This window comes from Canis lupus, chromosome 6 (genome assembly GCF_003254725.2).
Source record: "Canis lupus dingo isolate Sandy chromosome 6, ASM325472v2, whole genome shotgun sequence".
Taxonomy (NCBI): Eukaryota; Metazoa; Chordata; class Mammalia; order Carnivora; family Canidae; genus Canis; species Canis lupus.
In genome coordinates, this window is record NC_064248.1 from 44,495,438 (window position 1) to 44,520,610 (window position 25,173).

Genomic DNA, 25,173 nt, shown 5'->3' on the forward strand with positions numbered 1-25,173 from the left:
GGCATTCGGCTGCCCGGCAGGGGCCAGTGGCCAGTGGCAGCCTCACAGTCATCACTGGAACTACAAGCAGCTCTCCTTACAGGTGACCACACGTGCTCTTTTGCCTGGGGATGGCTCTGGTTTATACCGTGTGTACTGGTGTCATTATTAATCTGGCTCCTCTTCGCTGTCCAGAGTGACTGTCTGCTTCCCTGGCGCTCTTCTGCAACCTGGTAGTAAGTGATCCTGTCTGTCTTTTGCTCCCTCGTCCTAACTTTTCCTCCAGCCCACAAAGAGGAAAGGTGCTCAGAGCAGGACCCACACTCCCTAACCTCCAAGGTGAGGACTGTCAAGGGACAGAAGAGGAATGATCAGAGTGTAGGCCTGGGGCTGAGGAGATGGCTGTGAGAAAAGGCAGCGTAGAGTCTTCTTTGACTAGACTCCTTCCTAGAGTTTTCCGTATGTATGATGCAGAATATTTACGTAATGTATTAAAAGATCATAAATAAAAAGTTTTCTGCTTATTTATGCTTAATAATGCTATTCTGGGGCACCTGGGTGGTTCACTGGTTGAGCGTCTGCCTTTGGCTCAGGGTGTGATTCCGGGGTCCCAGGATCGAGTCCCACATCGGGCTCCCTGCATGGAGCCTGCTTCTCCTTCTGCCTGGGTCTCTGCCTTTCTCTGTGTGTCTCTCATGAATAAATAAATAAAATCTTTAAAAAAATAAATGCTATATAAGCAAGCATAACATCATTTCTTTACTCAAGATTTCTTATGACCTTTTAGGTGTTCAATGACCATGGGATCTCTGGACGGTGCTGTGTACAACATGCTGTGGACCGAGGGTGAGACATCCAGGGGTGGAGCATTCCATATCAGGAAACTCTGCTGTAGGCCTTGAACTCCATATGTTGCTGACTTTAGAGAAGATGAAGTTTTGTTTAGTAATTCACTGGCCGTCCTTTCCCTACATTAGTGGACTTTCTAGTCAGTTGCCATATGTCTTCATTGTTGCTTTATTTATTTGCTTTTCCAAATAGTTGGTGGATCTGCAAAATATTTGTATAAGGAATTCACCACGTCATTGTCACTTTTGAAACTTCTCATTTTCTACTTTAAGGAAATGGAAGCACAGAAACATGAAGTAAATAGCCCCAATTAAAAATAGATTTATTATTTGTCATCATGCATTTCCCATAGGCTGTGGGCTTATCATCAATACAGGTACAGCAGAAAACTCCTTGGGTGGGGAGTCCAGACAGCTGCACCTTCACACTCCACCATCCATTAATAGCTCCTGTAACTTTGCAGAAACTCAGGTGCCGGGTTTCTTCTGTTTAAAGAGGGCATTGTGGGATTAACTGTGTTTGTCTCGATTCCAAAATTCCATATTCCAATATTTAAGTTTTATCTTATTTCCAGTATATAGAAGTTTCTGGAACAATAGGATTAAGCAATTTGACTTGGAGTAGGTGACCCATTAGAAGCAGAGATGGGATCCTGGAGACCCTATTTCCAATCAGTGTCTTACCCTACTAGCCCCTTTAGAAAGTTCTGTCTTCCTTTTTGCAGGTTTTAAAGTTTTTCAAGATTCAAAATAACTTATTAAAAGATTAAGCCTAATACCCCATACCAGCATTTCTTTTATACGCAGGCCTCAAAGTTCAATGGGGACTAAGACTTCCTAACATCTCAGTGACCCCCCGCCTACAGATATAAGAAACTCAGCTTGGAATATACGGTAAGCAGGTATGATGTCCTTGGGAGCTGGAGACAGGGCTGAATGCATCCAGGACGGGCCTCTCTGCTCCAAAGCCCCCCACCCTCCCCCCCAAACAGCAAGTCCCAGGCTTTTTCTAATATTAATGAATTACTTTCAAAATTTACACGGATAAATAAATCACCCAGAGAATCACGAAAACACTGAAAACAGGAAAGTGGCAGCCTGACAAACCCAAGCCTTGCAAGGGCTTTGATTTATTTTGTCTCCGTGCCTGAGGGACCAACGAGGTAATTTCCCACGGAGAGGGTAATTATCCCAGGCTGGCCATCTCGGGAGGGGACCCCCTGGAGCTGCTGGCTGACCTTGGCACTTTTATCTTTTGCTTCTTCCCGCTGGAGAGAAATCCTATCCTGCACAGAGCTGCTCTCTTCGTCCCCCACACTTGCTTGGGGTCACCTTATGCGCTCCTTTCTCCCTAGCTGTCTCCTCACAGAAGCAGGTAGTGAAAAGTGCACCGGTTAAGCGAAACGTCAAATTCAAATGCTGTCTTTTGGTCCCAGCCAAGAGCTAAGTCTGCCTAGATCTTAGTGACCACGGCTTTGAAACCCTAAAATTGTCATGCGTCTGGTGCTTGGGGTGTAAGTGGCTAATAAAAAGTCAACTTGGATTAGTGAGAAGCAACTTTCTAGTAGAGCTGACACACAATCAAGCGCATCAGTAGAGGGGACACGATGTGATCTCCTCTTCCAGCTGAAGGGGCATTTCGGGGTGAGCCAAATGCTTTAGAGGAATTTCGGGATGTTCCGTCTCCCTAACACAATTTAATGCTTTTTGTAATTAGTTGGGGATGTGCCAGGCAGCTTTAGATTGCCTCATTTGCTTCTTGAACTTTTGATTTGGTTCTACTCACTCTTTCTTCGTGGCTCTATGTCACATTTGCAAAAATGGGACCATTAGCATATTTGCTGTTCAGCCACCTTTGCATTTCATTTAATGGGGAGTTTTGCCTCTCGCTTCAAGGATCGCTCAGGGCTGCGGCATGAGGCCGCCCGGATTTGAACCCCAGTTCTTCCGCTCGCAGGCTGTGGGACTCTGAACAGTTAGGTGATCTATCTGGGCCTTAGTTTCATTATCTGTAGAACAGGGATGATGATCGTATTTTACCACCCAGGTGGCTGTGACAATGTCATGAAGTCTGACATATGTGAAGCTTATGCATGTGTGTGTGCGTATGTGTGTGCATCTGTGCGTGCATGCAATTCTTTTTCTGCATTGAGTAGCTTTTCATTTTATGGATATACCCTAACTTATTCAATCATTCTGCAGCTGATGGTCATTTGAGTTACTTATTAATGTTTTTTCTTTACATTCTTTTATACCTGGTTCTGTGCACATTGGGCTCCTATTTGTTAAGACTCCTCTTCACACTTTCTCATCATCTTTCCCTACATATATTAAACTACATTCCTTTTCTTTTCATCTCCCCCACCCCATTATACTTTCTATCTTTAATTAAAATGGGAAAGGGTTTTCTATCTGACTACAAAGACAGAACTCAGTTCACCTATTTGTTCTTTCGAAAGCTCCAGTGTCTTGAAGGCTTCCTTTCTGGCATTGCCCAGTGAACTTGCTGCATTGTTTTCTTCTGGGCTTGATTACTTAGGTCATAAAGAAAGCAAAAGTGGACATCTTCTTATCAGTTTACTTTTACCTTCAAGCAATGTCATTCTTCATCTATCACGTTAGCAGCTGACATTTTATGTTAAAGGTCAATCTGCTCCTGACTTCTGTAACTTTATTCCTACAACTCTTCCTGGACCACTTCTCTCTCCCAGTGCAGTGGGAATAGGGTTAAGGGAGATAAATGAGACACATTCTTGCCCTCAAAGGAGCTAATGTAAGAGGAAAGACAGCAAATATGGTCTGACTTGTAGCAAGGCTGACATAAATACTATTTGATACTGAACAAAAGAAGTAAGCCTATGATTGCAACAGAGTGTGAAGATCTCTATCACAAAAGGGTTGCAGAAAAGGAAGCCAGAGGGCAGAGAGGTCACTTATTTGCTCCTGGCCTCTGGTCTGTGAAGCAAAGGACCTACAGCTGGTGGTATGTTGGAAATGCCTTCTATTGAAGCGGAAATTTGTGCTTGAAATTCTTTTAAAAGATGAATAGGAAGAAATAAGGGTAGTACACAATCAATACTGAGAAAACCATTCAAAATTCAAATATGCTAAATACCCACCATTTACAAAAAAAAGAAAATGTTTACCCAAACGTCTGTGTACTTTAAAAAAAGTCACTGCCAGACTTAAAATGAAAAATAAAAGTATATTTAAAAGTCAAACTCCTTCTTGAATCAATTTTTAAACAAAAACAATTTCGATGATTTGGTCAGTAAAAATTTTTCAGTGCTCCTCCCCAGGAACTATCAAAATGTTATGTCTAGAAAGAATTACTGAACTAAAACATAAATGGAAAAGTAGAAGAAAATGTTGATTTTCACTTCAAAATAATTCACCAAAATGCTTAAGTTTTCCACAATCTTATGCACCAGTGAATAGTAAATTCTCAATTATTTTGAACCTCTCCAACAAAAAATTATTATCAATAAATACTCTATTTCCTATTAATTTCTTGCTCTCTCTTTCCACCGCTCAAGGACAAAAGAGAATTCCGGTTCATAATATCAAAATAATCATCACTCTGGAAAAAAAATAAAAGCCTTAATGAATGTTTCTGTTGGCCTTCTACCAACTTGGGATAAAAGACAACCAGACACATATATCAACTTTATTATTATTTTCATCAAACTCTCAGATTTACAGCCCAATAACTATAAATGCACCTATAAACCAAAATTATGTATGTTTTTGTAGCAGAAACTGTCAGTTGTTCCTTCTTCTTAGGTAACAAGATCCCAGCTTTGTACCTGAGGTCTCCTGAGGAAGAGGGTCAGAATAACCTAAGGAAGTCATGACAATTCCTTTTGTCCCAGCCTGGCTTGCCTCTGGGGTTCATTGGTGAATCAGTTCTGACCTATGATACTTGAAGAGAAGTATGTTTTGGGAAGCGTGGGGGGATTATCAGAAGCACACTCCTTTTCTGCCTTGAATACGGCAGTTATCTTGAAACCAAGATGTGACATTCAAGATGGAAAGGCCTAGGGAATTCCAGAGCTGTGGGTCCTGGAAGTGTTGAGCTGCTGAAACCAGCATTTAGCAACATCTTACCTCCAGACTTCTTTTACTGAAGAAAAGTAACTTCCTATTTATTTCAGCCTCTGAAAAGTTGAATTTTCTGTAACTTTCCCAGACAGCATTCTTTATAGAGTTAGCAAGTTTGGTCTGAAATTATTTACTTTATATATCATGCACAATCATTACTTAATAATCTGTACACTCAGGAGGCATTGATTCAATACCATTTATCTGTCTATCTAGTCATCCATTCATCTATTTATCATCTGTTAATTTATTTCTGAAACTGAGAAATTTCTACGATTTAACTTGCAGTGTTTATGGATGACGACTGACTGTGCCTATCCTGTCCTTCGGACTTCAGCTCAATCCTAATCCCTTTCAGAGAAGTATCACTTGACATCTCAAAAGCAGTAAAACCCTCTTTGGCACTTGTGACATTTGCTTTTTTACATGGACTTTTATGATTTTTTTTAATGCTAAATTTTAAGCTCTAGGAGAGCAGAGAACATGTCTGGTTTTGTTCATGTTTGCATACCCAATTCTCACCCAGGGCCTCAAAAACAAATGTCAGGCATATAACATATATATACTGAACCCCTAACTGAGCCTAGTGTCTGTACCTCACAGAAAAAAAAATCAGACTTCCACCTCACTGCCCTTTTTCTCACTTCTTTCATATACTTTCTTCCTTCCTTAATGATGATCCACTATAATCGAGGCCCACATGCTTTCCCAGAATCTTTTTTGTGTAACTGTGAAGGGTTAGCCTATCAGCATCCTTTTTTTCTGCCAGTGTCCAGTGTTGAGCCAAGTGTTTCAGAGAAAGGCATTTTGTTCTTTTTTTTTTAATGTTAAATCATTTGCGATTACTCTAGATAACCCGTGTTTATAAATAACAGCAATGACAACAATAATAATAGTTAACATTTACTACTTACTAGGTGTCAGACATTGTAAGCATTTTCAATGTATGACTCATTTAATCACCAAAATAACTGTAGGAAATAGGTTGCTATAATTACCCTCAGGTAACCCATAAGAAAACTGAGACTTGTGGTTACATCTACTGTCCTAGGTCACATACCCAGCTGTACCAGAGCTGGGTTTAAACCCATGAAGCCACATTCCTAACCATTACACCAGAGCGATTCTCAAAGTGGGGTCACTAGGCTAGCAACATCTGCATTACCTTAGAGCTTGCTAATAATGCAAATTATTGAACCTCATCTCAGACATGCTGAATGAAAAATCCTGGGGGTGGGAGCCCAACAATTTGTGCTTTAACAAACTCACCAAATTATTTTCTTTTGCACACTAAAGTTTGAGTCACAGTGCATTACATTATGCTGTTTTACCTAAGGTGATCAAAACTAGCAGAAATTTATGAAGGTGAACTCAAACAAAAACAAAAACACTAATGAACTCCTCAAACTCAAGGAAATAAATGCTGGAATTGCTTTGAGGTAGGGACTAGCTGCCTTCCAGCTTCTTTTAATCCAAGAGATGAATGAATGAATCCTTACTATGATACTTGTGAGGATAATCATGTGTGTTGGATGTTGTAGAGAGTTAAAGCAATAGTATGGAGGATGTCTAGCCAGGTTAAAAAAATATATATATATATTTGAAAATAAAGAAGAAATAGAAGGCTCTAAGCAAATCCTTAACTGTAGCTTACAGTTTCCAATCCTGTTATAAATCTAGGTCTGTTCTCCCTACCATTACCTGGATGGAATAAGAAAATTTAAGGTAATTGCATTATTAAATTAAAACAAAAAGCATAATAAGGTAACTGAGCTATGCCAAAAATGTATAATATACTCATTAGTTCAATGTACATGGGATTTGAATTTTTGCTCATTTGTATTATTTGTGCCATACCCAACCACTTCTTTTAGCTCAGATAATCAAATTTTGAATATATGTGTATGTGCAGTTGGGACTAATTGGTGTAATTAATGTATATGTAATGGCTTTAGCTGGCTAATGTCTGAAGGGAGCAGAAAAAATAAGCAAATTCATGAAGTAGGCTTTAGATTAGCATCTATACCCAAGATAATTTATTTTAGCAAGAAATTCAGCCTTCATTATGGTCTTTAGTTAAGAGAGATGTGGTTGGATTTCACAAGTGAACTTGCTTCACCCTAAGGAGTCCAGTTTAGCAAAGACATTTTACATAAACTATAAGCTGCCTGAAGCAGAAGCTTTCAGTTAAATGATACTCTGATAACATAAGCTAGAAATATAATTACAAAAGTAAACAACATTTCTGTTTTTCTTTCTCTATAAAAATGTTGAGTTAACTTTCCATCTTCGCTTCATTTTGTTTTTGTGTTATGCCTGATTTCAGAAAGGATTTGAGGCTGTTTATAGAAATAAGTGGTCAATAATGAGAAAAAAATTATAAAGAAATTAGTAAGAGAAAAAAGTGAGAGTTGGTTTCAAAAATGAACCTTCACATTGTAGTGAGTAAACTTAAATATATTACAGTGATGTTCAAACTCAAGAAACATACATGAAACCTCTGGGTAATGCAAACTATAGCTCCACACCTGTTCTGAAGAACTTTGCGGTTCAGCATGGGGATGAAATGGTATTGGAAACAGATTCTAAAATCTTCATTTGCTCCTAAATTCTTTTATCATAGCCATGAACATGGTCAAGGAATTATTTCCAGTTGGGTTAACTGGTAAACCAGTTGGAAAGTTTGTATGTCACAAAGATAAGGTATTAAAAACTATACCTAAGGAACCAGATTTTTTTAAATTTTCACTTTTGAATTTTATTAATCAAAGTGTTTCCTTTTAAATCTTTAAAAGCATGTGCTAATATTATATTAATATTTAGGTTGCTCTAAGTTCTTATAAACAAGTGTTCTTACTAGCACCTGTTAATCTTTCTTTCTCTATATGAAACCATCAAATTTATATGAACATCAATCATCCTCAATAGGATCCGGGGAAAACAATCACAGAGTAGAGGATGTGAGAACAACAATTAATATGCAGTATTAAATCTATCAGAAGGGTATGGAAAAGAACACTCAGTCATTGCACTGGATTTAATTTGCCGAGAGAAACAGCCTTCACACCTGAGTCACAGTAACAGCTCGGTTTTCTCTCAATTAAACCCAGGCTTGTCTGAAGCAATGAAGGCTTAGACGACAAGAGCAGGGCACATGCTAATGAAATCTCCTGCAGAACAAGGGCATTAAGCAGAAAGTGTTGCAAGGAGAAATCGCATAATCTGTATTTAAAATTTCTTATGAAGCAAGCATTTAAGACTTCGCTGTACATCAGATATGCCACAAAAAACCAGCCATGAAAGTCAGAGACTATTAGAGGCTGCAGCCTGAGTGCAAGCAATTGTAAGATTATTGTGAAATATATATCTATATTTTAAAAATGAAAACAGGAAAATTCTGTACGTTTTTAAGTTTACTGCAAACGTGGTTTCCTCTAGCAATTCTCAGCTTTGCTTTTTTGCAGGCTTGTGTTGATAAAGAGCCTCACTTAAAGGGCCATCCGATTGTTAGCTTGTGGTATTATGTACAGTCACCTAAAGCCAGAGCATTTAAAACCAGTTTATCCCACAACAATTAAAAAAAATAAGTACATATTTACTGATGCTCTGTAGTACTTCCCACCAAACCAGGATTGCAGACACTAGACCCTCAGTTTACTTGTGATACATGACAGCTTTTAGAGAGATATAATTCTAGTCCCAGCCAAATTAGTTTAAAATAATGTTCTTTTATTGCTTGCTCTTTTACTTAAGTGTCATTGCTTTGTGTGAAATATTTATTACTGTCAGTGGCACAAATTTATTGTGGATAAATTCATTATTCAGTAAATGCATATCGAGTATGTACTATAGGCCAGGTGTTGGTTTATGAGTTGGGATATGAAATTACTCCAATCAAAAGTCTCTATTTTTAAGGACCTTGTAGTCCATCCGGTAGAAGAGATATGAATGAACCCAAAGTGGCAAATGCTGAGACAAAAGCATGTGATGGAGGCCACAGGAGAACAAAGAGCATTAAGAAAGAGAAAGATTTAACACCTCCTGGGGGGTATGCAAGGACACAGGAGCTATGTCTTGATGGAGGAAATAGAAATGATAGGGAGCGACCTCCAGGCAATGGGAAAATTTGTGCAAAGCAGACTTGTAGGCCATTGGAGTATGTATCAAGAACTCTTGATTTTACATTATGAAGTATAAGGTGTCTGCGTATGTGTGGTGTATGCATCAAGATGCCAGGGACAGTCAGTAGAAATGGAACTGAAAGACTATAATTAAGGGTTGGAAGATAAAAACACACACCCATAGACTACATCAAAGAACTTGGGCTCGTTCTGTGGGTAATATGAACCCGCTGAAAATGTGTAAGCAGGAGAATAATGTGGTCCTATTGGCATTTTAGAAACCTGAGGGCAAAGTGGATGAAGAGACAGGTGAGGTTGAGGATCCTTTCAACATGGCTCTTGCTACAATGGGAGCATTGCTTCCCAATGAAAAGAAAACGTGTGGATGATAATCTTTAAATCTTTATACTCCATTGGGATTTTTAGAGTTGATGGAATCTGTAAGGAAATTTAAATCCATGATTTTTTAAAGACCGGAATATTCAGCCACTGAATTAATATCTTAGAAAAATTCTGTCCTTTATTCTGTCATGTATTTATTTTTAAATTTATTATGTAATTAAACTTTCATCAGATTTCCCTACCAGACGGTAAAGAAAGTGAGGGAAGCTCCATGTCTACCTTCTTCTCAGGGGTCAGCATAGCATCTGACATTTATAGAAATATAGCGTACACTTCTAGAGATGACTGGAACTGACTAGAAGTTTTGGTCCTTAAACTTTTACTGAAGTGTATTGTTAGGTCACCTTCAAGAAGAACAGAATTAAATTCATATATTTTTTGTCCTATATGGTTATCCTACAGTTCACACTGAGAATGGTTGGGAGGCTCTCTGCCTGGCTATCTTTTTAAAAAATCTAGCAGCAAACTAGTATAGGTAAAAAACCATTCACTTCCTTGGAAGTGAGACCCATTGATCTCTCCAGTTCACTTTGAGGTTCTTCAAAGAGTAAACTCTTCATAGTCCTCACGCTGGGAGACAAAAGTGTCACTGATTTATGTGCTAAACAGCATTCCATCAGGCAGTGGGATATTTTAGGGCAGCCAGCCAGGAGTGAGAGAGCCAAGGAAAATTTGGAAACTCAAATTAGGGGCAGAGAAGAAATACACTGATCATGGGATGTTCCCAGAACTTGGTGGTCAAATAACTGGGGAACACTGCATTAGAAGTGAAAGTGAGGCAACTAGTCATTTTTTCCTCTCCACGTACAAACCCACTCACTATGTGCACTTCACTGATAATCTATAATTTTCCCTAATTGTGTTTGCTTCAGTCCTCGATTAAGTCCTCCTTCACCTCCAATTAATACTATCAAAACTGTTTGAGATGAGTTTCCTCTGGCTAAATTCTCTCATTGCTGATCAAGAGGCCGTGATGTGTGATTTAGAAGCATCTGCAGTGTGCCAAGTATTGTCCCCTTCAGAAGGAGATGTAGCATCCCTACTTCCAAGAGCCCCCTTGTACCGTTGTTGGGAAGCTAGACAAGTGGATCAGACATACAGGGTATTAAACAAAGTGTATGAGAGAGGATGGTACACGCTGTCATCACAGGGCATCAGAAGATCAAGAGCTGCCCCTCCATTGGGGGTTGTGCATGGGCAAGGGTGAGTATGAGCAGGAATGAACCAGGAGGAAGATGAAGGGACAGGGCTTCATCCAGAGCAGTCAGTTGGGTTTGAAATACAAAGAGAAGGAGAAAGCATGACAGGTCCTAGAACCACAAGTTGAAAACGTAGGTACAAGTTAAATCTATTCCCTGTCTTTTCACCAACATTTATTTCTTCTTTTCCAGGTTACTAATTTTCAGCTGATTTGTTTCTGACCATTTTGCTTTTGATGCTGTCATCTGCAGCTCTCGTTCTCCTGCCTCTCTTCTCTTTGGCTGTTCCTCTTTCCCCCAGCATTTCCTTGCATGTAGGATAGAACCTATCATATAAGAAATCTGCCTTTGGTCTTCTGGAGTTGTTGCTCTGCTATGCCTCTGCGGGGCATCTCATTTACTTCTGTGAGTCCAGGTTTCCAAATCTCTGTCACTAGATGTGAGCATGTCCAAGCTCAGGACCTCACCTGCCTCCTGGACGTATCCAACAAAGCGTTCTCCATGTTCTGCAGCTCTCATGGACATTTATCCTAACCCCCTCTGTCCAAAACAAAATTTGCTGTTTTCTGTCATTTCAGTTTGCATTGGCAACATCCTCATTTAAATAGCCTCTAATCTGGAATCCTTTTGCCATCCTCAAATCCTCTCTGTCTCACTTCTACTGTATCACCTCCTAAAATCTTTTTCAGATGATCCAGCCTAGTTTTCAATTACTAATAAGACTTTTATCTCCTTCCTGCTTGCATTTCTGTAATAGCTTTCTAAAATGAACTCTCTGACACCGGGGATTGTTCTTAGTGCTTCTGGAATTATCTCCTACCCCTGCCTCAAAACAGTAACACCAAGTTCAACAAGAAAATTGATCATGTTCCTCCTACAACATTAAGCAGAACTGTCTCGCTGAGTATTTCTTTACACTTTTCTTTCAGACACTTGATTACAGCAAAGAGAACCAGCATATTTGATGTTGATGTGGCCTTATGACACTTGGTAATCCTTTTTTCTTTTTTTCTTTCTTTCTTTCTTTCTTTCTTTCTTTCTTTCTTTCTTTCTTTCTTTCTTCTTTCTTTCTTTTTCTTTTTTTTTTTTTTTAAAGAGAGAGAGAGAGGAAGGATGAACAGACTCAGTGGCAAAACCTTCATAGGTAAAAATATCTAGCCAGAATTCAGCAAGATTATTTTGTTTTTATCATTATTTTAGGACTCCCCAAACCCAGATTCCTCTTCCCTTTCTGACCTAAGCCCTCCTTTCATTCTTTCAGTTTCAGGGAGATAAGCATAGAGAAGAGACATACACCAGTTAAAAGATTTTTCTTTGTATTTAACCCCCTTTTTTTCTCTCTCCCAGACAATGCTGACCAACATGGTGACACCACTGCACTTTAGTTCTCTGATCAAAGGTGGGATGACTTCAATCTTCTGCAGGGCCTCTGAACTAGAGTGGGGTGGATCTTCAATCTGCAGCCTTGCTAAATGGGCATGATGGGGCGAGGGCAGCCCAAGAGTCTTTATTAACCCCCTGGAGATGGAATGCACAGCTTGGGTGACCTGCCAGCCCGTGGCTCTGGTTTCATTTTAGCAGAGTTGTGGCATCAGCTAGTGTTTTCACTGGGAGCAAGCTACCTTCTATTCACTATTATAAATATTAAAAACCAAGAAAGTATAATTTATGATTATGAAAGTTTCGCAGAGGATTTTTTTCCCAAATAGTACACGATTTCTTTCCTTGCTACTATCTATATCATCTACATCTATATCTATATATTTCTCTTTGTAAAAGGAGGCATAAATCTTGGTGTAACCTGCTTAATGGTCACAGTGTGTTACCATTTATTCCCTCCTCTTAAGAAATAAAAGTTTCTATTTGCAACAGGTTTCAGAAATCTTCAGGCCATCAGAATCAGGATTCACATTGATACCTTCTACTTTACTGGGTGATACTCACTTTCCATTTTTGACCAGGATGTCAATCTTCCTTATATAGAATTATTAATTTAAAACAATGATATTGGAATACAAATTTAAGTAATACTATGGGTGGTACATGAATTTTAACACAAATCTTCAAGATGATAGATGAAATATCCAAAATTCAGAAAACACTGTCTTAGGGGGAAAAGTAAAGCCTTAGTAGCCTAGCGTCCTTCGTTTGAATTCCAGTTTCATTTCTTAAGTAGGACCTGCGTCTCTCCACACTGATGTTTGGCGTACTAGCACTTGCCCACTGGGCTGATTGGGCTGAGGTGAAGCCAGGAAATATTTTTCCCAGAATTTCTCTCCCTGAATGGATCCAGGATACTTTGCCAAGGAAAAATACTAATGTAAGAGTTGGAAGGCATAAGGGAAGGAGAAGTCATTATTCTTCAAGCACAGGTGCAGCCAGACATTGAGCTTCAATGAGTGAGACTTCTCTCCCACGCTTGTGAGAACTCCCCCACCTCCGTCTAATGCTGGTGGGTTTCTTGACCTTTGATCCCAGGTCTTCCTTGGTTATCTAAGCCTCTGATTCCTCTATTAGACATTTCATCCCTGATATACATCAAGCGACTTTTACTTTTTAGACTGACACCTAACTGACCTACTTGGTACACGTTTTCTCTTACAATGCTCTCTACCTTTCAGGAAACTTTTCTTCTCCTTCTCTTTGAATTAAAGATTTCTGTCAGGATGCCTGGGTGGCTCAGCAGTTGGGCACCTGCCTTTGGCCCAGGGCGAGATCCTGGGGTCCTCTGGGATCAAGTCCCACATCGGGCTCCCTGCGTGGAGCCTGTTTCTGTCTCTGCCCGTGTTTCTGCCTCTCTCTCTGTCTCTCATGAATAAATAAATAAAATCTTTAATAAAAATATAGCAAAATAAAGACTTCCTTTCTTCTTCCTCATGTCCTGCTTTTCTACTTACTTCTCTTCCTTTCTTTCTTTTTCCTTTCTCTCTTCTATCTCTCTGTGTCTTTAAGTCTCTCTTAAGAGAGAGAGACTTAAAGTCTCTCTTTAAGTGTCTTAAGTCCTCTTTTTTCTCTGTATTTCTGCCTCTGTTTTTTCTTGCTTCCTTTTTCCTTCCTTCTTCCCTTCTCTTCCTTTCTTCTTTCCTTCCATTCCTCTTTCCAGCTTCCTCTTCAAATACTTTTTCAGCTGCTACCTTCTTTCTGCATATCTATTATTGTGTAACAAACCTCCTATAAAAAGTCCTCCTATATAGAGTCAACACTTATAAAACAATGGCTATTTCATCTTATGCATGGATTTTATAGGGCAGGAATTTGGACAGGGCACAGAGGGATTATTTGTCTCTTACCACTATTAGTAGAGCCTCATATGGGAAGACTCAAATATCTGAACAATTGAAAACTTCCTTACTCAAATGTCTGGTATCAGCTGGGCCCTCTCCATGTATCTTAAATTTTCTTACATCATGGCTGGTGGGTTTTGAGAAAGAACATCCCAGGAATGAGTCAAGAGGCTGAATATTCCAAGAGAAGTAGGAGGAAGCTTGCATTTTTTTATTACTTAGCTTCAGAACTCATATAGTATCACTTTTTCTGTACTTTCTTGGTTAAGCAGACACAAGTCTGTGTAGATTTAAGATGTGGGGACAATGGACCCATTTCTTGATGAAGAGGAATCAAAGACTTATGGAGCCATATTTTAAAACTGTTCTACATATATACCAAGTCCCAGTGAGATGCTATGCTTTAAAAAAGATGAATAATAGTCTGTATCTTTGTTTCCTCAGGGTGCTTCGTTTGTTACCATTCAACAAAAACTTTGTTAACATTTTGAACATGTTCAGCTATTACTGAAACCGGTAATTTATAAAATTAAGCTGGGTGAATGGCAGTAGTGCAGAGTAATGCCATCATTGGACACTGTGAATGCAAGATTGAAGAATTAGCAGCCACTTCAGATGTAAGGCCAGGTGCAGAGTTGACTCTGGATGCTGCAGTCAGGAAAAATGCAGCCATTTCCCCTGTATGTTCCTGGAGGGACGAGCCTCGGCTACTCAGGGAGTGCCTTCTCTATGTGGGCTCCACCTCCAGGGCGATGGTCTTTATGGTCTGGACTATTGACTAAGTGCATTAATATGTTACAATAATCATTTTTTTTGTGTAGTTGTACATCCATGTAGATTTTTCTTATAGCGTGCATCTTATTATATATTGCATTGTTGTTTTTATATCTAGCATATTTTTCTTATTAGTACTTTCAGGGAATTTAAGTGAATTTTGTACATTTAATAGTAGCTTTTACAGTGTCATGTGCCTAGTATGATTTTCACAGACGTTAATTGAATTGGATTTTCTCTGCATATAATAAGAATTTTCAATGTTTAATGTTTCATGGAAATGGCTCTAAATGGTTCATAAAATGTTGATCAGTATCAAATTTTTCAGTTATAGTTAGTGACTCTTGTAGAAATTGTGCAGTTTATTGCAAATCCATTTCTTCAACAAGACATAGTGAGCCCTGTGTAAGACCATGCTAGCCACAGGGATAAACTAAAACCTTGGCAGACACAGATCCTGCCTTCCCAGAGCATATGATGTGAAGGGAGGGACAGATAAGGAACGTGCAATTATCTTAAAATGCTAAATCGGTAAAGTTCAGGAATATTGGAAACAAAAGCAATGTGGCAAGTAGCTTGAACACAGCAAAATTCCGTGGGTAAATGGTATGAAACTGGGGTAGGAGGAATCAGTAGGATTCAAGGACTCAGGACAAAGCATTCCCAACAGAATAAACAACTTTTATCCTGAGTCACACGGAGCCGAAGAGCTCATATAACTTTTGAGTTCAGTAAGGAACTGGGAAACAGGAATGCGACATCAATAGACAAGGTTTAAGAGGGTAACACTAAATTTATAATATAAGCTAAGTTTGATTTTTCTTTTTAGGGAAATGGAAAATCCTTGATGGATTTTAAGCAGTGAGCCAGCAGAATCAGAATCATGTTTAGGACCATAGAACAGGTAATGAGAAGCAACCTGCAGGAATAACTATTAAGGCCAAGAAGGGATGGTGACCTGATTTTTGGAAGCAATAATGAAGTTGGAGAAAGCTGAATTGGTCTAAAAAATATTCACAATGTAAAATCAACAGAACCTGGTGATTGAATCTGTGGAGCAAGCAAGTAAATTAGAGAAAAGAATCAAGGAAGACCCCAACAGTTTTCTAATTTGAACAACTCAACATATGGCAGTGTCATTCACTGAGAATCAGTATTGGAAGAAGAAATTATGAGGGGGAAGTGGTTCAATGGTAGATAAAACACTGGGACCCCAAAGTGGTCCACATCCTGCTTGCCAGAAAGGACTTTGCAGACGTGATTAAATTCAGGACCTTAAGATAAAGAGATCGCCTGGACAGTACAGTTAGGCCCTACGTAATCATAAGAAGAAAGAGGCATGGAAACTCGGAGTCTGAGAAGGAGATACAGAAGCAGAAGTTGGAGTGACGTGAGAAAAAGCTGAGGCTGGGAAAGGTGAGGAAATAAATTTTCTCCCACAATCCCAGAAAGAACACAGCTTTGCTGACATGTTGATTTTAGGACTTTTGACCTCCAGAATTGTAAAAGGATACATTTGTGTCATTTTAGGCTACTGCATTTGTGATCATTTGTTACAAGAGCCTCAGAGACAGAGAAGTGACACAGCCATGAGTTTTAAGGTCTGTGGGACATTGGAGTCACAGGGCTGGTAAGCAATTGGACAGACATGTCTGAGGCTTAGGAGATAGGGTGGACCTGGGCACTGAGAACGGAGAAGCACCAACGTTGAGCTGGAAATGGGAGCAAGGTGCTTGAAAGAGAACACATGCATGGGAATGTGGGATCAAAAGGGAAGAGTTCCCCAAATAGAATCTAGGACAACCCTAACCTTTAAGAATGTATAACAACAAAGGAAACTGGTAAGTAGCCTGAACAGTAGAAGGAGGCTAAGGAGAGTAAGGGTCAGGAAAAACTGAGGGAAGAAAATATTTTAACTATGGGGTTTGGTCACTAGTGTCAGATACTACTAAGAGAAATTAACTAAAACAAGTTTAAGTAATATACGTATTGAAAAGTGACAACTAGATGGGAAAGAACCACGAGGGGAGAAGCTGTAGAAGAAAGAAAGAGAAAATGCCCAAATTCCAAGTCCCTTAGAGAAGAGAAGCGTGCTGTACCTACAGGGAGATGGAGAGGCAGTGACTACCCTAGGCAGGAGGAGAGGTGCCTTTCTCTGGGATGGAAGAAGATGTGGAGATAGTAGCAAAGTGGAATGCAGAACAATGCCCTAGAAATGGTAGAAAAATCATTCCTCTATCTGCTCTGATACTGGTAATGATGGCTCCCGATTGTATCAAGTTTGGTACATGTAATAATGAGTAAGTGATTTATGGTGTTTTCTAACTTACATATTCAAGAAAAAACATGCTAATTTGAACAAAAATTGACAAGATAGGCAGAAGTCTCCAAAAAAATAGGACAGTTTAAATTACTTAAATGGATTTGAGATGAGGTTAACAGTGCCATAAAAATTTATAATCCAGAAAACCAAACCAAACCAAAATAAAACAAAACCAGAGTTATGCTAATAGTAATGGAAAAAATGGCTTAAACAAGGACATAACTCTGGTGGGCTAGTCAATGATAAAAGGTGTAGTTCAAAACCAATGAGAAAAGTTAAGGTCATGTTCGAAACAATTGAGAGTATTCAATTTAATCAAAACCTTTCCCAATATATATTAATTGCCTACTATCTGCCAATAGCTGCCAAATAAGGAAGCGTAAAATATTAGGAAAGAGAGGATATGAGTGCTATAGTATTTATTATTTAGCCCCCACTAAATTGTGATTGACTGTATAACAACATCCTCACCACATCCTTATCTTGGTAATGCAAATTTTAAGACTTGGTTTAAATGATGGGATGTTTTATTTATTGAGCTATAAACCAAAAGGAATTATGCTACAAAAACAGAAAGACACACACACACACACGTGCACACTAGCTTAAATTACCTTAAAGACAGGTAGTCAAATGGCTGCAACAGATGCAATTTTATTTATGTGCAGCAAGCTAAGAGAGCATGTGTATGTATGAAAGTGTACGGATGTATCTAGATAGATCAATAGACAGAGATATAAATATGAAGGTATGTGCATGACCTATATGGTATACATTGGTATAATCAGAGTTTCTCTTATAAAACTAACCTTTTCTAAATATTTTATTTGATCAATCCATCCACATATATAAGTATTACATAAAAGAGAGACCAACCTGTGAAATATACTGTCAAGCATCAGAGATTAAATTGGTTTGTTCTGTAATTCTGGTAAAGTGCACACAGGAGAAATGATATGGAAGTGTTCAGGGAGGTGAATGATAATGGGAGGGTCCTGGCAGTTTGCTCTGGAAAGCAGTGAAGCAAAGCTAAAGGGAAGATTCAGATGCTCTCTAGCATAAAAAAATAAAAGAAAGTAATCAAAAGTTGAATTTTTTTCCCTGGCAAAATAGGCAGTTTCACTGAATCTTTCCTGAAATAATTATAAGTTGGAAATAGATGAACTTGAATCATGATAATCAATGGAAGGGAATTAAAAGTGTCATCCTGATGACCAACAAAGATGAGAAGATACAATGCATGAATTTAGCTACTTTTAGAGACTGGATGAAAGCTCATGATCTGAATAAAACAACAACAACAACAACAACAACAACAACAACAACGAATTACCCTAAAATGAGAACTTGTTATATTTGCTGGTATAAATATGCATTCAATACAAATATAAACGCATTTATTTTTTTAAAAGATTTTATTTATTTATTCATGAGAGACAGATAGAGATGCAGAGACACAGGCAGAAAGAGAAGCAGACTCCCTGTGGGGAGCCCGATGTGAAACTTGATTCCAGGACCCTGGGATCATGGCCTGAACCAAAGGCAGACACTCAACCACTGAGCCACGCAGGCGCCCATATGAAGACTTTTCTATAAAAGTTGATAATGTCTTTCAGTTCTTCAGTGATGTTGTAAATACAATAGAGCTCTTTTCCTTATGGTTAATATTGTATAATCAGAACACTTGAAAAGGAATTTTATTCTTGATTTACAAATTCTCCCCACACAAAGCATTCAAATAAAATAAACTTGATTATGCAGGCAATCTTGGAATTCTATTTAGGAAATGACATGAGAAATTTATTTTGTCAATTTTTATGGAGTGCCTTTCCTGACAATTTCTCCTAAGATTTTAAAACTGTTAAAGAACAAAAGTTCCCGTCAGCTTTAACTGACTATCGCACCAATGGCTGTTTGCACAGGAAGAAGAAATGAGTGAGAGGGAAATTGTTAGGAGTGCTATCCTTATAATCAAATGTGACTTTGAAAAAAAGACTCAGAAAGTAACCCTTATCCTTGGGAAATAATGACCACTTTACCTGAGTGGACTAATGCCTGGAAGGAAGCCTTTGGATAATGAGCTCTACTGGAGGAGTATCTGCTCGACTCTTATCAAGGAGGCAGATGATGAGATAGGAGCCAAAACCTGGTTGAATATAAGTTCTGTACTCAAAACTAGGTCAGATATATTGTTTCCATTTAAAATAAGAAGAGGAGCTCAAGAACCAGAAATTTTCTGGGAGAATGCTTAGAAATGTACAGCAAGTAGACGCATTCCTGATGAATCTTGCAGTACCTTTGAAGATGGCCTGCCTTGACTAGCATTAGCAATAGCTGCACAATGATGCACAGACATAGATGTTTTGGGGTTCACTCTTTCAAACCAATCTGAATATTGCTTTTTCTTTTGTGACTATAATAATGGCTATGGTCTGAGAGATATAAGTACTATTACACAGACTTGTGTCCTGGGTTAGCAAGTGTTAAACAATGAGAGGTATATATTTATAATGAGAGGTATATATTTAAGAATGCTACATGCTCCTATCTCACCTTTCCACTCCATGGTGTGGAATGGTTTGTTCTTAATTATTTGAATGCAAGCCTTGAAGGATCAGAATTCTTTCTTCTAAGTTTTTTTTCCACACTAAATTCACCACATACTTTCCATTTAAAATATTTTTCATTTATCTGGGCTTAAAAATTATGAATAGTTTGCTTGGGTGTGAACAGTTATTACTCTGTAGACTAATTAGGACGGCCATCTTTCTCTTTCCTAAATGAGTTTAGAGAAAAAGAAGATCCATAGTGACAAATACAAATTTGAAGATAGTTCAAGTTAAAGTAAAGGCATTATTGGAAACGATGTCACTGAAAGGAGCATCGCTTAGAAATAGAATCTCATTTAAGTCTGTCTTTGTGGCTATGGCACTTGCACGCATTCTATAATGGCATCTCTTTTTATTTTCCTGTAACATTCATTAAGATTTGTTTAAATAAAGCATTCTCTACTCTCTCAACTCAATTGTTATGAAGAACACATTCAATTGCTAATGCTTGCATTACCTCTTAGGATTCCATTGCTCAAGAGCAGAAAGTCTAACAGGGCTTGAAAAGTTTTAGGCATATATTGCTCTTTCTCAGTGTTTTGATGGCAGTATAGGTAGCATCCTATACAACATGAATTGCTAAAGATTGCAAATTTATTTTAAAGCTGGAGTGAAAGAAACTAAGAGGATCCATGGAAGAATTTTTTAACAAAAAATACAAACTTTTATGAGATCGATATGATTATGGACTAGTGATCATAATAATAGTAATAATAATATCCACATTGAGCATTTACATCAACAGAATGAGTTAAACATTCACAAAAGAAATATATGAGAATGTAAGCCTGGATGGTTTCTTTGAACTGAAATTGGGCAAATGTGTTCTAACATCTTGCCTCAGTGTTGAAAGCAGCAGGGCCAACTACATGCTGGAGAAAAGTATTTCACTATTTTCCCACAGACAGCCTTCACGAGGGCACTATCAAAGCCAGACTCGATACTGTGTGGTCAGGCTTTAAAAGCACCATTGCAACATGACAAAAATTCTTTCATAAATGCCAAATGTACCATGGTTTAACCACTTACTAAGTGGCCTTCTGAAGTATAATGCAACATTAATCATATCAAACAGAGAAAAGAATTCCTAGCTAGACCTGTCCTTTTATGTGTCAATTGAAATACTTGGCTTGATTTAATTAGTCTCAGTTGCTTTTGATGGAAGGCTAGGGACATCGTGAGGAAGTTGCCTGGTACATTATTAATTCTCTACATCTTTATTGTAGTGCCAACCCTATTTATCCCCAATTCGAATTCTCCACATCCCCTTCCCTGGGAGTGACAGCTGTTATGGCTGCTGTGGCCATTTTTTTTTCTTTCCTGACTGAAAGGGCAAGCAGCAGCTGCCGATCTTTCCAATGCAGAGAAAAGGATTGGTCTGCAGAGGCACTCTAATAGCTGAGCGTGTCCCTCTCAGTGTGTCAAGTGTCTCTCCTTCAGGAAGTGATCAAGTTCTGATCACTCAAGAAGCTGGGACTTTGAGATTGTTCTTTGACTTGACAACCTAAAATCCCTGTCTGCTTCCCTGGATGAGCCAGTAATGACCTATTTCTAAAGTCAAAATATTGACTGTTGCTTACACATTCAATCACAGGTTGTCACGTTTGAGCAACAGTGTTTTCCTCCCAGAATTCTGAGGATGCCCATGCCCATTGATGTTCTACTTTATTTCATTCCTGCATATATTCATGGTGTGTGTGTCTATACAAATTTAGAGAATGATCCCTTTCACGTAACCATGATGGATCAAGATACTACATGACACTCTCAGACCTAGAATAATAATTTTTCTTCCAGTTCCAATAAAAATCAGTGATTTTCTTATATAAGTGAAGTTTTCATGCTTCTCACATTTTTTATTTTATTGACTTCCAGCTCCAGATTTCTCTTTTATTGAGGAACCCTCCCCATCAATTGCAAGCTGTCAACCAGGTTTACAAAATATTGCCTCCCTTCCATCACTGAGTCCCATTCAATTAAATATATCATACAGAAACCTCAGAACTAGGAAGAACAACCATGGAAAAATAACACAGAGACAGATTTTTTTTTTGACCCACCTTAAGGGTTAATCCAAACGAGCTAGATTAAAATGACTGCTGCTGAGACATGTCTTTTCAAAAATAATCTCTCCAACTGGAAGAATATAATTCACACTTTTGTCAGAATTGCACTTAAATATTTATTTTGTCAAAATGTATGATTCAAAGTTTGGTAGTGCTTTCTTAAAATATGTTTTATCATTATTTCCAAACATTCTGAAGTGGCACTCATTGAGTTTATTTACATAATTCCTTACACCATAAATTATTGTGGAAGTCTTTTGAATCCTCATATGAAAGCTGAGTGAACCAAGCCCCATACGATTCAAATAACTTGTTCATGTGAGGTGCAGAGGTGGAATTTTTATCCATAGTTTTGACTAAGAATAATACTTTTTCCCCTTTATACTCTAACGTCTTTGTTTGATCTTGTTTGGGCAGTATTTTTTGTGATGTTTCTTTAAATAATCATGAAGAGAAATTAGTTTCCAGAGTGGGTTTTGTTGTGGCTCCAGGCTTATAATGTTTTGTATATTTTTTCCCAAAAATGTAAAGTTTGATTGCCCAGCTTTAAGATTTCCCCATTAAACATTTGGAGAAATAGGTTAAGTATCATACTGAGGAGTTTGACACCTATGCCACATAAGGAAAAATTATAAGGTTGTGATATTTTATTGATAGAATGAAAGACAAAGATACATGATTTTTGTTACAAATATTTGAAGAGGCATAATTTATAAGACAGGTGTGTTTTGTTTCTCTCAAAGGAAAAACAGGACTATTGTCCTGGAGAAACAATAAGAAATGGATCTACATGCAAATATTTATATAGATGTAAATGATAGGTGGGTAGAAATGGATAATTTTGCTACTAAATGGAGAGATAGTTAGATAAATAGGTATTACAGGAAATTTTCAAGCAGGAGACTCATAAAGGGATTTTACCACTTTCTCTTTTTTTTTTTAAAGGCAAATCACCCATATCTGAGTTCATTAGAGTGAAGAATTAAAATACTTCTTCAGGGAAGGGGAGCAACTATTGGTGAACAATTTTGTTTATGAGAAATTCTAACCATAGTCATTAAAGAATCTTCTTTTTAAGCTTTTCTCATATTCCTTTTCTTTGGTTACCAATGTTACTGGCTTTTTCATATTAGTTTTCTTCACATGCTTTGAATTTTTGATTTTCAGATTCATCTAAGTTTTTGATTTGTTTTTCTCTGAGCTTATTGCTGGGAACTATAATGACCAAGCCATAATTATCAAGTTTTCTAGCTTTGCCTACAGGTGCTGCTAGAGACTATGGTCAAATGCCAGAAGCCACAAACTCCAGATAAGCCTCCATGACCCAGTTTTCAACCTGTTTGATCCAGTTCAGATTCTATGCAGACTCTCTGGATGATCTTGGGATCATTACCATCTAATTGTAATAGCAAAACACATCTACCAGTGCCAGGACAGATTCTACTGTGAGCATTGAAGGGAAGAAAAGAGGTGGCACTCGGATTCAGTATGTGATGACCATCACCAATAAGACGCTGATGTGACTATGTAAATATTTTATCATCTGGGGTGTATTCCTGGAAGTGAAGTTAATGAGCTCTAGGAAACACTATATTTAACTTGGTTTTCATTAAGTCTTATCAGATTTATTTCCAGAATATTTCTATCCACAGTGTGGGAAGCATATACCTGCCCTTATTATAACACTTGAATTACCTTTTTTTTTTTTTTCTTTTTGCCAAGTTTAGTGGATGCAGACTTGTATCTCACATGTATTTTTATTTGTTTTCTCTGGAAAGCATTGAAATTGTCCTATTCCTTTTCTTTTTCCATGTTTATATTGGATTTTGATACATTTCTGACATTTTTCTGGAGTCCCACTTATACTCCAAATGTCAATGTTTTTACTTTAGGACTTTGCAATTATCTTCTCCAACTATATATCTCATTTGTATCTAATATTGTCTTTCATTAGGCACAAAGTTTTATTTGGTGTAGTCAAATACATATATTTGACTGTATATTTTGTGTGTTTGTTATTAGGATTTAATCTTAAAAAGTCCTTTTCTATCAGAAGGTCACAGAAGTATTCTGAAATTTCTTCTATCACCCATATTTTTTTTCATGCATTTTTTCCTCCTACATTTAAAGCTTTAATCCACCTGTATTCTATGTCTGTGAAGATGCCCTGTGGGGTTTTTTTCTCCATAAAAACAAAATAAAACAATGTAAACTAAGCAACTTTCAATTTCCAATTTCTCGTTATAGTTCTGTCAGCTTTTTTCTTGATATTTTTTGAAGCTATGTTGTTAGGTTTTGATCATTTTTATTTTACCATTACTTTGCATTATCTTGTGAGCACCTGTGCATGTGTGTGTGTGTACATGTGTATGTGTGTGTATGTGTATATATATTGTTTCTTTTCTGATATTGAAATGCTTACTTCACGTGTTTGGTTCATAACTGTGAGGTATACTGGCTTTTTAAACTTAAATTTCAACTTTAATACCATTTTAATTCTAGTCTATCACATGTACTTAATGTGTAGTAGGTTACTGGTATTATTCAGTGTGATAGTTTACTGCTTTTAATTGGTGAATTTAAAATTTTTAATTTAGGGATCCCTGGGTGGCGCAGTGGTTTGGCGCCTGCCTTTGGCCCAGGGCGCCATCCTGGAGACCTGGGATCGAATCCCACGTTGGGCTCCCAGTGCATGGAGCCTGCTTCTCCCTCTGCCTATGTCTCTGCCATTCTCTCTCTCTCTCTCTATCATAAAAAAATTAATTTAGTTTTATTATTGTCATATTAAGCCTTTTGCCATATATAAGTTTTCCCTTTTTTCCTTTCTTGCATATCTTTTGTTGGTTCTTTGTTGCCATGGAAGCTATGCATTCCAATCGTAGTGTTATATAGAATAAGTCTCATAAACATGTTATTATTTTTTGTTTTCAACTTCTTAAGCTTGACAATATTTAGATCTTTGTCCAAATAAGACTTATCTATACCCTCATTCCCTTCACATTTCCTCCAGGATACCCACCTTCCACTACTCCCTCTGTGCATGTATCATTTATAATTTTACATTGTTTGGATTTACTTTAGTGGTGTGGTTTGTGTTGATTTATAAAATAATGGTATATTTTATTAAATTACCACACACTTTTAGCAAATCTCTAGATTTGTTTATGTTTATCCCAGAGTGTTTTTAAAGATGGTCTGTGAGTGCCAAACCTTCTTAAGCTTTGTATTCTCATATATGTGTATAGACTGATATATTCCAATGTCAATTTACCTAGATCTAATGTTCAAAGTTTCTTTCCTCTAAATACCTTTAAAAACCACTCCATTTTCTCTTTTGCACTAGTCTTGCTCTTGAGGTGTTTGTTGCTATTTATTTGTTTTTCTTTTTAGCAATCTACTCAACTTAAAAATTTTCTCTTTGTCTTTAGTGTTCTTGCATTTTTTATGGTAATATGTCTAGACTCCAT

At 37.7% G+C, this 25,173-nt stretch overlaps 2 long non-coding RNA genes across 2 annotated transcripts in view; both read left to right on the plus strand.

Moving 5' to 3' along the window:
* Window positions 1-80: 80 nt before the first annotated feature.
* Window positions 81-5,340, plus strand: LOC112679093 (uncharacterized). Its single transcript, XR_003148107.3, has 4 exons — window positions 81-215; window positions 767-825; window positions 1,635-1,721; window positions 5,217-5,340. It is a non-coding gene; the product is annotated as an uncharacterized LOC112679093 (long non-coding RNA).
* Window positions 5,341-11,995: 6,655 nt separating this feature from the next.
* The window catches only part of LOC112640755 (uncharacterized), a 35,079-nt gene continuing 21,901 nt past the window's right edge, over window positions 11,996-25,173 (plus strand). The window contains exons 1-4 of the long non-coding RNA XR_003124184.3: window positions 11,996-12,049; window positions 14,379-14,450; window positions 15,538-16,124; window positions 16,239-16,338. This is a non-coding gene — a long non-coding RNA (uncharacterized LOC112640755). The remainder of the gene's footprint in view (window positions 12,050-14,378; window positions 14,451-15,537; window positions 16,125-16,238; window positions 16,339-25,173) is intronic.